The sequence below is a fragment of the Hypanus sabinus genome, chromosome 2, assembly GCF_030144855.1.
Source record: "Hypanus sabinus isolate sHypSab1 chromosome 2, sHypSab1.hap1, whole genome shotgun sequence".
Classification (NCBI taxonomy): domain Eukaryota; kingdom Metazoa; phylum Chordata; class Chondrichthyes; order Myliobatiformes; family Dasyatidae; genus Hypanus; species Hypanus sabinus.
The window spans coordinates 30,251,498-30,265,029 of NC_082707.1; the positions used below are offsets into that span (position 1 = coordinate 30,251,498).

The 13,532-nt window shown below is 42.6% G+C and overlaps 1 protein-coding gene across 23 annotated transcripts in view; it reads left to right on the forward strand.

The window, feature by feature from the left end:
• Nucleotides 1-13,532, forward strand: part of zbtb38 (zinc finger and BTB domain containing 38) — an 89,800-nt gene that overhangs the window by 52,676 nt on the left and 23,592 nt on the right. The gene's annotated exons all lie outside the window — the stretch shown is intronic.

The window sequence follows — 13,532 nt, forward strand, 5'->3', positions numbered from 1 at the left end:
TTTGGACCAAGGAATCAGATACACTTGTGCTAGTTAGTGAGCATGCTGTTTCCTTACAGAGCTTATCTTGGCTCTGCCATTCTGCAGTTCTTTGATTGTATCCTACACAGTGGAGTTGCAGATGGATTGATAGATGAATGAACTTGGTTGAAGATATTGAACACGCGAAACCTGCTACTTAAACTTGAGTGTTTTAAAAAGAAAAAGTTAAACTGCCACGTGACTGAAATGGCATCCAGGGATGCCAGAGAATTTTGGCTGCCACCCCAAACGAACAGTTGCAGCCCTCTGTCGGAGAGGGTGTCATAGCTCAGCATTAGTCTACACTTATTGAAGCAGCCATCAATTGTCAAAGTAATTGATAACTTACAACAATCTTTCAGTTGCAAAAACAAGAAGTCAGATTTTTGACAGCCTGCAGATTCAAGATTAAAATGAGAAGCAAAAGTAATTTCAGAGGCAATTCAGAGCAATGTCAGAGCATTTTCGATAATGACATTTTGTAGTTTTTATTCTGGACAATTGGGAACTTGGGTTGCATTGTATCTCTGGTACTATCAGTAACTGCAGAAAATAGTCACAGCTTCAAATAACAGCCAGGGCATTGATATGCACATTGATACTGCTGCAAACTGTTCAAGGCATCTCAAATTGTACACTTGTAATAGATCTGATGCAATGAATCGTGTTCAGATTGAATTGGATAGGCTAGAACATTTTGTTTCATTTTGTGTGTGGGTCATGCCAAATAAAGTTTATGGTCAAGATAATCAACACGGTCCAATTGTGAGGAGACATTGCACTCTATGCATGTTAATGCCACTTTTGCCACTGGCATTTAGGACAACAATGAAGGTCCTTCATCTCTGGTGGTGTCCAGGACTTCCTTCATCATGTCAGTCTTGGTTTTCACCATCAGTCATGCAAGCCCTCGGGGGAGACTCGGGAATACAATCACACTCTGATGTAGAAGGATTCTTCATTGCTGTTTCCATAACAATTTTGTTTTACTAGTCAGTGTTGTTAGCTCTGGGCTGAACCCCAGAACCTGGACCTCTCTTGGTTTGGCCTCTTACCCCTTGATCTGTTTGGCATGGATGACCTACCAAGAGCCAAAGCATAATCCCTAGATCTCAGCCAACATAGAGGCACACAGGCCTCCAAGCCATGACAATGTTGTAGTGCTTTTGCAGGCTATTGTGCTGTATGTGATGAACAATATCTGCTTCTCACTTCTTAAGACTTCTTACACAAAGTTAGCAAGATCAAATATGTTTACAAAATTGTACCACCCCGTGTCCTACACGCAACTAAATGTTGGTAAGGATGGTCTCCAACACTCCCAGAAGAATCAACTCATTGGAAAGAAATTCCTTGGAGCTGATTTTTTTTTGACCAACTGCAGATAAAACCTTACAAGAAGTGAATCATTGCTTGTGTAACCAAGATGGACTGTTGATTACCATAAGCACAGTGAAGAAAATTTTCTGGTTTTAAAGGAAGTGTTCTTGAGATTACAAAAGCATAAAGCGAAGTGAAAGCAACCCATTTGTATGTTTTTGTAATTTGTGATATTGTATCTTGCTTTGAAGACTAATGTCAGTGCCCTACAGCCAGAGAAGGATGGGGGCCGGCATCGAAATGCTTGTCTGAAAATACACTGGAGCTTGGGCTGTTCCTGGGGTTGGTGCAAGATTATAAACAGTTGCTTTCAGGTCTTGCAACATTGATCATAATATCGCATTGGAATAGCATGTTTCATTTGAACTAGTTCAATACTTTTTGTCAATCTAAGGCAATTTTTTTGTGATCTATAACAATCAAAGGGCATCATTGCAATGTCAAATAGTTAAACAACTAGTTAAACTTAAGTCACTGATATATTGAGTATTGATAGTGTGGGATGCATAAATGGACACTTTGAAAACAGTCCACTGTGTCACCTTAGGATTTTATCTTGTCCCTTTTGACAGGCAGAATTATGTCCTGATTAGTAAGGCCATCAGAGTTGTAATCGGTCACAATCGAATGGTGGAACAGACTCAATGGGCTGATTGGCCTAATTCTGCTCCTATATCATATGGATGACATGGATTGGGAATAAGGAGAGATCTGAGTTTGTAGGTCGAAAGCACGAACAAATTAAAAAAGCTAAGCTTTTCTTGCTTATTATGAAATGTTGTTAGTTGAAGTTAGCAAGTGATCCATCAAATTATAACGTGGATGCTCTGTGAAACCATGTGCCAGATAATGGCCCAAGAAAGCCCTTCAATTTAACTTTGCAGTCCCTATGAGACTATGCAATTGAGAAGAAAACATTTAGAATAATACTTGGAATTAAGAAATTCAATTTCTTCTTTAACCCAGCAATTCCATTTCTCTGGCAATAGGTTGTGATTGGGTTCAAAATCAATTATACCTACTATGGAGGTGTCAAAGATGCAAATTGGATAATCCTACCACTGTGCAAGCGAGTACAGGAGTTCTAAGCAAAATGCCATTGCAGATGTTCTCTCACAGTTACCTTGTGAGAACTTCAGATGCAAAAATGTTATCAATATATTAAACACGACTGACGTGGACTTTCCACTGACTAGCAGACCCAAAACGATTTGCTACTGTAAAAAGTTTGTAACCAGAATTTAAAAGTTGACATATTTGAATCATGCAGATAAAGAACCGAAACTGTTTCATAGTCATCTCAGTGAGCTGTCATGTGAGTGGGGGTGCAACAAGTGGGTTCATAAAGCAGTAATATTCCTTTCCAAACCTTGTATTGAATGCAAGTAAAACTTGTATGAAAGTAATTGATGAAGCTTTATTTACTGGTCCCATTTAAGGCCGCAAATCATTGAAGGGCAAATGCAATACTTGCTAGGGTAAGTCACCAAAATCTCCTTTGCAAATATGTTCATGGACTACAAGAATATTGTGGAAAGGCAATGGCAAGCGGCAAATAAAGTGGTTTGAAATGAAAAATAGGTGTATTATAGATGAGAACTGCTCTGACATGTTGTGGCTTAAATGAAGAAATCACTTAAGCTGTCAAGTGCTAGCAAGCAATATTCATTTTGAGAGGGGCACGTTGGACTGTAGGATCTGTTTCTGTACTGCATGCATTTACGACACTCTATCACTCTTTTCAGATAATAGTCCTCCATTTCCTTCTCTTCTGTGATGTCTTTATGAATTGACTTTATTACTTACATCCTTCATATACACGTGGAGTAAAAATCTTTAAGTTATGTCTCTGTCTAAATGTGCAATTTATAGTAATTTATAATAAATAGTATGTACAACAGGACAGTCAATATAACATAGAAATACAGTTCTGTCAGCATGAATTAATCAGTCTGATGGCCTGGTGGAAGAAGCTGTCCCAGAGCCTGTTGGTCTTGGCTTTTATGCTGCGGTACTGCTTCCCGGATGGTAGCAGCTGGAAGTTTGTGGTTGGGGTGACTCAGGTCCCCAATGATTCTTCGGGCCCTTTTTACCCACCTGTCTTTATAAATGTCCTGAATAGTGGGAAGTTCACATCTACAGATGTGCTGGGCTGTCCACACCTCTCCCTGCAGAGTCCTGCAATTGAGGGGATGGTATCAACCACGTCTTTGTATAAGAACATAAGAAATAGCAGCAGGAGTAGGCCATCTGACCTGTTGAGCCTATTCCACTGTTCAATAAGATCATGGCTGATCTGGCCATGGACTTATCTCCACCTACCTGCCTTTCCCCCATAACCCTTAATTCCCCTATTATGCCAAAATCTATCCGAACTTGTCTTAAATACATTTATGGAGGTAGCCTCCACTGCTACATTGGGCAGAGAATTCCACAGATTCATCACTCTCTGAGAAAAGTAGTTCCTCCTCATCTCTGTCCTAAATCTACTCCCCCGAATCTTGAGGCTATGTCACCATGTTCTAGTCTCAACTACCAGTGGTAACAAATTTCCTGCCTCTACCTTATCCATCCTTTCATAATTTTATATGTTTGTATAAGATCTCCTCTCATTCTTCTGAATTCCAGTGAATACACTCCCAAGTGACTCAATCTTTCCTAGTCTAATCCCCTCATCAGCCTGGTGAACCTCCTCTGTACTGCCTCCAAAGCCAGTATATGCTTCCCCAAGTAAAGAGACCAGAACTGCACACAGTACTCCAGGTGTGACCTCACCAGTACCCTGTATAGTTGCAGCATGACCTCCCTGCACTTGAATTCAATCCCTCTAACAATGAAGGCCAACATTCCGTTTGCCTTCTTGACAGCCTGCAGCACCTGCAAACCAACCTTTTGTGATTCATGCACAAAAGCACTCCCAAGTCCCTCTGCACAACAGCATGCTGCAACTTTTTACTATTTAAACAGTAATCTGCTCTTTAATTTTTCCTTCCAAAGTGGACGACCTCGCGTTTACCAGCATTGTACTCCATCTGCCAGACCCTTGCCCACTAACATAACTGACAGAAATCTCTCTGCAGACCCTCCATTTCTTCTGCACAATTTCCTTTTCCACTCAATTTAGTATCATTAGCAAATTTAGATACATACACTCGGTCCCCTCTTCCAGATTGTTAATGTATATCATGAACAGTTGCAGGCCCAGCACCAACACCTGCGATAGACCAGTCACCACTGATTGCCCATGTATCCCAGCTCTCTGCTTTCTATTAGTTAACCAATCCTCTATCCATGCTAATACATCACCCCCCCCCCCCAGCTCTATGCATCCTTATCTTATGGATAAGGCATTTATGCAGCATCTTGTCGAATGCCTTCAAGTAAATAATGTCCGTCTGTTCCCCTCTATCCACTGCACTCATTCTATCATTTAGCTTCAGGTGAAGAAGCTGATAGGTCAGTCAAAATAGTCAAAGAAACTTTCTGGAAGGACTCGTTGCCAGGATATTCAAAACTCAACATGAAGTATTGATTGGCTAATTTCTTGCTGTCAGAGAAATCTCTTTGGAAACTTCCCGTTGGCTAACAATTGAAAGATGCTGCAGCTGCCTATTCAGCTATCGCTACCCTTTGAGAAGTGTGGAGATTGGGTTTTAGTGCTCTCTGAACTAAAGCAAATTGCAATGTTTGTTTTCTTTTAAAGCAAATGTATCCCAATTTTGTTTTTAATTTTCGTGACTTTGGACACAGCAACAATTTAGCATATCAAACATGTATAGAGTACAGCTTCTGGTAGCTGTGCTTAGGAAAACATCTCCAGCTACAACACATATGGTCCCTTAATCTAAGTCATAAATATAGGTTGTAAATAGTTGAGGCACCCTCATACCCCACTGCATACATCTTGCTAACTTGAAAATGGGCCATTTGACCCAACTTTTTTTCCTGTTAGTTGCCAGTAATATATTCTCTCAAAGTCAGGAGGTTTAACTGAGGATTAACCCTTAAAGCACCTCAGTGAATGTCCTTCAAGCAGCACTTTAATGAATAAGAAATCCAAACCTAGTTCTCTTTATCCAGTCTGATTGTTACATCCTGAGAGAACTTACCAAATCTTTCAAAAATTATTGGAAGAGCTTTGCGACTAGAACGTCAACGAGTCAGATGCACAAGACCATGAGACTACAAGACAGAAGGGCAGTTTAAGGCCATTCCGTCCATCAAATCTGCTCTGCCATTCCATCATGGCTGATTTATTGTCCCCCTCAACCCCCTTCTCCTCATAACTTTTGATGCCCTGACTAATGTCATGTCATCCTCCACAGTAGTGACTTCTGACAAATGCCATTTCACCTATTGACATTTGAACTTATTAACCTCTGATTTAAATATACCCAATGACTTGGCCTCCACAGCCATCTGTGGCAACGGATTCCATGGATTCACCACTCTCTGGTAAAGAAATGTTTGAAGACAATTTTACTGCACCAGTATTTTTGGTTTTATTGTTCCATGGTTGCTTTGATTATTGACTTATTTTAACGGATCAGTTTCTTGGACACAGCAGCCAAAGTAATTATTTATCCCCTACCCAGTTCCTCTGTATGCTTTCCACATGGAAGACTCCATGGAGTATTCACATGACTGTCGTCAAACTGGTCCAAACACGTTTTTTTTAATTGACCTGAGTAAGGCTTTTCATGTCTGATCTTTGCATTTAAGGTTTAGGCTGGAAGGTTAATCCTTGTCATTTTAGATGTATCAGAATCCGGTTTATTATCACTGGCATGTGATGTGAAATTTGTTAACTTAGCAGCAGCAGTTCAATGCAATACATAATCTAGAAGAGAGAAAAAAATAATAAATAAAATCAAACCTAATAAACAAGTACATCAATTATGTATATTGAATAGTTTTTTTTAAATGCAAGAACAAAAATACTGCATTTTTTGTTAAAGTGAGGTAGTGTCCAAAGCTTCCGTGTCCATTATGTCCATTTAGGAATTGGATGGCAGAGGGGAAAAAGCTGTTCCTGAATCGCTGAGTGTGTGCCTTCAGGCTTCTGTACCTCCTAACAGTGAGAAGGGGCACGCCCTGGATGCTGGAGGTCCTTAATAATGGACACTGCCTTTCTGAGACACCGCTCCCTAAAGATTTCCTGGGTATTTTGTAGGCTAGTGTCCATGATAGAGCTGACTAGATTTACAACCTTCTGCAGCTTCTTTCAGTCCTGTGCAGTAGCCCCTCCTTACCAGAGAGTGATGCAGCCTGTCAGAATGCAGCCTGTTAAAAGTGTGATAATGGATCATTGCACAGTGCAGCCCTGCCCACTGCTGTTTCACAATGTCTGTCCACTGATACTCAACGCCTCTTCAACTTTTGCATATTGGTCTGCAAAACAGAAGTTGGAGATGCACTGGAGCTGTTGTACAAACAATGGGCCTGTTATTTCAATAGGACTTCTCACCTTTTAAATTCAGGTTTTTGTTGTTTATCTTTCTTTATTTCTTTGTATTCAATTAATTTACTGTAGTTGTTTATACCTGTTTAAAATTCTGACTCATTGTGTACAATTACAGTTAATTTTAAACTTTGCTAAGTGATTCTATTCCACAGCTTTTTAATTTATATTGTGGCTGAAGAAGTTACTTTCAGACATGGTTCTTGAACCATTTCTCTCATTTGCCAGATTAACTGCTGAGTTGTCAACAACAGCATGTCTCACCTCTACGGAAGTGGGGAATTTCAGTCAGGAGTGGTACGATAGTGCTGCCTTGTGATATGCACCACGTGCCGTATTTAGAGACGACTTCAGACACAGCTAGTACCTGGTGATTGACAAGTACCTCGATACTATAGAGCATAACACTTTTCCATCATTGCAGCTGATCATATCGGTGTGAAGCTGTGCTTGTCATGAAATTGCAGTGGCACACACAACATGCTGGAGGAACTCAGCAGGCCAGGCAGCGTCTAGGAAAAGAGAGTACAGTTGGTCTTTCAGCCGAACTGTTGACTGTACTCTTTTCCTAGATGCTGCCAGGCCTGCTGAGTTCCTCCAGCATTTTGTGTGTGTTGCTCTGGTTTCCAGCATCTGCAGATTTTCTCTTCTTTGTGGTGAAATTGGAGTGGACACTTTCAATTTTGATCCAGGTTAGCCTGACTCACCTTTTTGTTTGGTATCAGGTGCGTGAGCCATTTTTAAAAAAAAACATAAATTTCAGCTCAAAGCTCCAGTGAACTCTCAAATAACAGTCAAAAGGTGAAATACAGTATAACATGCTGCAATTATAACATGCAGTATAACAGCCAATAGGGGCCAAAAGGCCTGTTTCTGTGCTGAAATGTTCTATGGTAAATACTCAGGTTGAAGGGACATGGCTGACACTGGCAGTAAGTCTTTAATGGGAGCTTCAAGGGAAGTTGAGCTGGACATTTGGGATGATGGGGGGCCATTGGCCAAGAGGCACAGGCTTCTCCATCAACAAAGTGCTTATTCCCAAACACAGTGCTCGCTGGACAGGTCTATGTGCAATGCAATCATAGACTGGGGTTTTCTAAGGCTGAAAAACATTACCTTTCCACAGTCGGTCATGAGCTTCACACTGGCTCAACATGAGCTGCCGATGAGTTCATATTGAGCCCCTGCACCAAATGACTGGAGGTGAACAGAATGTCTCATCGTTTTACTGTCAGATTACTATTGGATGTAGTCAGCATAATGTCATGTCTTTCTCCACAGCAGTCAGTTCTGACAAATGCCGATTGTCATTTGTACTCCCGCTTATAAAGGACTCGGGCAGCCCGGTAGTGTCCTAGTTTGCAAAATGCTATTATAGTGCTGGTGACCGTGTTCAGTTCCTGCTGCTGTCTGTAAGAAGACATTTACATATCTTCCCCATGACCGTGTGGGTTTGCTCCTGGTGCTCCAGTTTCCCCCCACATTCCAAAGACATATTGTTTAGTCTGTGGTCATGTGGGTATCATTGGGCAGCACACACAAAATGCTGCCTGGCCCGTTGAGTTCCTCCAGCGTCTATGGAAAAGAGTACAGTCAACATTTCAAGCCGGGACACTTCAGCGGGACCGGTGTGAAAAAAGGAGTAGATTTAAAAGGTGGGGGGCAGGGGAGGGAGAAACACAAGGTGATAGGTGAAACTGAGAGGGGGCAGGAGTGATGTAAAGTGCTGGGAAGTTTATTGGTGAAAGAGATACACAGGGCTGGGGATGCGGGACCCTAAAAGGAGAGGACAGCAGGCCATGGAAGAAAGGAAAAGCGAGGGGCAAGATCAGGTGAGAGAGGGAAAAGAGGGGGATGGGTAATAGAGAAGGGAGAGGATGGCCATTACCGGAAGTTAGAGGAAATGGATGTTCGTGCCATCAGGTTGAAGGCTACCCAAGTGGAATATAAGATGCTGCTCCTCCACCCTGAGTGTGGCTCATCACTACAGTAGATGAGGCCATGGATGGACATATGGGAAGTGGAATTAAAACGGGTGGCCACTGGGAAATCCTGCTTCTGCGTAGGTGCTCAGTGAAGCAGTCTCCCAATCTATGTCGGGCCTCACCAATATACAAAAGGCCACACCAGGAGCACCAGATACAATAGGTGACCGCAGCATTCTCACAGGTGAACGTCGCCTCACCTAGAAGGACTGTTTGGGGCCCTGACTAGTAGTGAGGGAGGAGCTATTGGGGCAGGTGTAGCACTTGTTCTGTTTGCATTAACTTGTGGTAATGCCCCTCCCCTTCTTTATTCCCCATCCCCTTTTCCCTCTTGCACCTTATCTCCTTGCCTGTCCATCACCTCCCTTTGATGCTCCTCCCCATTTGTCTTTCTTCCATGGCCTTCTGTGCTCCCCTATTACAGTAGATCCCCCCTCTCCAGCCCTATATCTCTTTCACCAATTAACTTACCAGCTCTTTACTTAGCCCCTCCCCACTCCCCCTCCCAGTTTCACCAATCACCCTCTAATTCTTCCTCCCCTGCCCCCACCTTCCAACCCAGACTCTTCATCTTCCTCTTCTCCAGTCCTGCTGAAGGGTCTCAGCCCAAAATGTCAACTGTACTCTTTCCCATAGATGCTGCCCGGCCTGCTGATTTCCTCCAGCATTTGACGTGTGTTTCTTGGATTTCCAGCATCTGCAGATTTTCTCTTGTTTGTGGTTTAATTGGGTGATGTGGGCTCATTGGGCCTGTAATTGTGTAAAGGATTTTTCCTTTACTCATGTTTGTTAATGTAGAGTAGGTCCTCCCACGGAGGTTGCCTTTGTAAGAAGAGAAGAAAAACACAGAGGTACAGCACATTGTCAATGATACACGTACAACGTCAAAACAACACGCCAGCTATGGCAAGAATGAAATCATTTTGTCATTGCAGTGGGACAGTCAATGTAACCCGAAAAGCATCCTCACTGTCAAGTATAGATGAGGCTTTCATGGAACGTGTTTGCCATGTGGTGAATGTCCTAGCAGGCATACTAGGTAAGGCATCATGGAAAAATGTGACAATTCCAGAGACAGTGTGATCTATCCTTGTCCTGGAACACCTTGTGCCCTGCTCCAGGATCCATTTGTATATCTTTAGTGTCTAGAACCATTTAAAGCAAGGTGAAATCAGCTTGGGCACAATGTTATGATTTTCTGTTTGTTAAATTCATCACCTCTTTCCCCTTTGACAAAATTGTAGCTGTTTTTCAAGGTCCAGGCACTACGTCGCCACGTCTGCTGTGTGACTGTAGTCTGCAGGAAGGCTTTCAATTAGAGCCTGCACAAATGCCTTTGATCTACAGGATGGGCAGGTTTCACTGTGGTGAACTACATATACCTGTCTGGACACGCCCCCTGCTGACTGTTCCTATGGCCCCTCCCACTGACCGTGGCTCCTCCCACAGACCCCAGTGTAAAGGCGATTGAGGCCTGAGCCTGGCCCTCAGTCTCCAGGATGTAGTATGGTGGTCACTCCACTCACTGCTTGTTCCTTCTTCCAGTCAATAAAAGCCGATATCTCGCCTCACGTCTCAGAGAGTTATTGATGGTGCATCATTCACACTGCTGCCCAGAGCCAGCTGAGGGTCCATGGGTGAACGTGCTATCCAAGATACTGCAGCAAGAGGTGACTTGGTGACCTACTAGTGGAGACACCAATGTTCTGAACTTGCAGTTACCTTTCCAAGGGCCTTGCAGATAACGATGCAGTGGGCTTCTGGTACTCTGACTGCGCCACCATTGCTTCATCCTTTCGATCAGGGCTGACCCAGTAGACAGGCTTGTGGCAAAGGTGTCCAGTCTCTGCTGTCTATAGAGCAGGAGGAAGAAGTTTCTCTCACAGAAGAGATGGAAGGTCTGCATATCACTTCTCTGCTTCAAAGGAAAATTAAATTAACATCTTCAAGGACTACCACCATCGAGGCCATGCTCCTTTTTCACTGCTACCAGAGATACAGAAGTCTTTGGCCCCACACCACACCAGCAGTGATTACCCAACAACCATCAAGCCTCCTGAACTAGTGCGGGTAGCTCACTCACTTTCAACCACTCTACAAGTCATGGTCTCAGTATATATTTTTTTTATTTGCGCAATTTTGTCTTCTTTTCATTGTTTGTCACTCTTTGATAGTGTATAGTTTTTCATAAATTCAATTGTACTTTATTTTCCAGTAAATGCCTGAAAGAAAATGAATCTCCGGGTAGCATATGGTGACATACACATACTTTGATAGTAAGTTTACTGACTTTGATTTTAACATATTCAGCTCTCCTTTGAGAGAGACGGAGCAGGAGTAGCAACCCTTTACCTCCTGGTCTGGTAGCCATCAGCACACTCCGCTCTTCTCTGCAGGTCCAACTCCTCCTGACCTGCCAGAACCGCAAGACACGCTTTTGTACCCTGCAAGGATAGAGGTTAGCGGCACTCGTAAGTTGCACCCAAAACAGTGAAGGGGCATAATGCACATTATAAATCGATTAAAGGGATGAAGTAGATGAATGCCTCACACACCACCCATGCACCTTCTCTACCAAGCTGCTCCTTTCCCATCTGTGGCAGTGTCTAGAGATGTCACATCAAAACAGAAAATGCTGGAAATACTCAGCAGGTCAGGTGACATCTTGTGAGAGAAACACAGGGCTGATTTTGGGTTGATAATCTTTCGCCTGTAGGTCCCCCACCCCTTTTAGAACCCACTAACCGTAGTGGAGGCGGATTTTCCTTAGTCTTCGGGCTCTGCCCAAAGAGAAAAAGACGGAGTTGTATGTGTATGTGAGAGGGAGACCGTCTGAGTCAGCTGTATTTTTAGCGCTGTGCAGCTCAGTTGAATGTAACTCGAGGGATTTTCTGCTGTATTGCTGGTTGTTCTGAATTCTCAGTCCTGGACGAGACAACTCAAGCCATATTGTTCTATGCTTCCCCTGATCCAGATGGTTCTTCTGGTGTTCTTGACATTCAGGACCTCTGTAATGAACATATTTCACTATAATATTGCTCTTCATAAGTTCTTGCACTCTGCTCCTCTCCCTCAAACCTTTTGACTTCCCCATAGCAGCTATAACTTACCTGCAATGGGTTAAGTGCCTTCTTTGTAGGCAGTTATGGTAAATTTAACATGGTCTCATTGAGGATCATGCAGGCCAGCTGCTAGTGTTTCTGTGTGTAGGCACTCTTGCTTTGCATGATTAATTTTGACTATTTTCACAATATTTTGAGGGCCTGATTTTGACACTAAATGCAATGATTTGTGCACAGAAATATGCATAATATCCAGTTAAATTTGCACTGTCAGTGGATCTGTAAACAGTCACTGTGGTTCACACCACAGATGCCAACTGCCATCTTTCAATGGTGAAGACTTTCTGTCTTTAATCTGTTTGCAGAAAATATCATCCAGTAATTAAAAGCACTTTTCTGACTGTAGCCTCCTTGCTCATCTTTTTTGTCTTAAATCTTGGGATGAATTTGAACAGATGTGAATCTGCAATGTAAATAATGTCATAGCTGAGGTATTGATGCACCATCAATAACTCACTCTGAGACATAAAGGCGAGATATCGGCTTTTATTGACTGGAAGAAGGAACAAGCAGTGGTTGACCACCATACTACATCCTGGAGATTGAGAGGTCGGGCTCAGGCCTCAATCACCTTTATACAGGGGTCTGTGGGAGGAGCCACAGGAGCAGTCAGCAGGGGGCATGTCCAGACAGGTATATGTAGTTCACCACAGGTATTAGGTACACGTAATTCTTATAATTAGCATTATAACTTTAATATTGGGTGGAAGTAAGAGCAATCGATTTAGTCCCCATCCACATCAACTGCACAGAAGAAAATGGTCCAAAATCTCCAACTGTTAAAGTAAAGTGGAAGTAGATTTCTTTCAGAGGTTATAAAGAGAGATTGGATGGACTGGGTTTATTCTTTCTGGAATAGAGGAGGCTGAGGGGGTGACGTTATAGAAGTTTATAGACCTTATGAGGAGGTATTTCTTTAGCCAGAGGATGGTGAATCTGTGGAATTCACTGTCACAGATCGCTGTGGAGGCCAAGTCATTTGGTATATTTAAAACAGAGGTTGATGGGTTGTGGATTAGAAAGGCCATCAAAGGTTATGAGGAGAAGGCAGGAGAATGGGGTTTAAAAGGAAAATAAATCAGTCATGATTAAATGGTGGGGCAGACTCCATGGGCCAAATGCCCCAATTCTGCTCCTATGTCTATGGTCTTGTATCATATACAAAAGATTGCAGATGCCAGAATTGGGAGTAACAATGAATTTGCTCAAGGAACTTGGTAGGTCAAGCTGCATTTGGTGAGGTGGTGGGAAAGGAGCTATTGATACAGTATTTCACATTGAGTTCCTGCATCAGGGTCGTTAATGCAGAGGGAAGATGAATGGTATAAAAGTGATTAGGGCAAGGGGTGAGGAAAGAGTTGGTACATGATAGATACTATGTTAACCCAAGAGTTGCAAGTGTGGATTTTGATAGTTCCTATGCTAGTATGGACAGGCAGCTTACCATTGAATAAGATGCACTTTTAATAATGGGATTAAATAAGCTTTTCTTGTTTGCTTGCAAAAGCAGCCAGGATAGCACTATGCCTGTAATAATGACATCATGGGAACAAATGTTCTCAG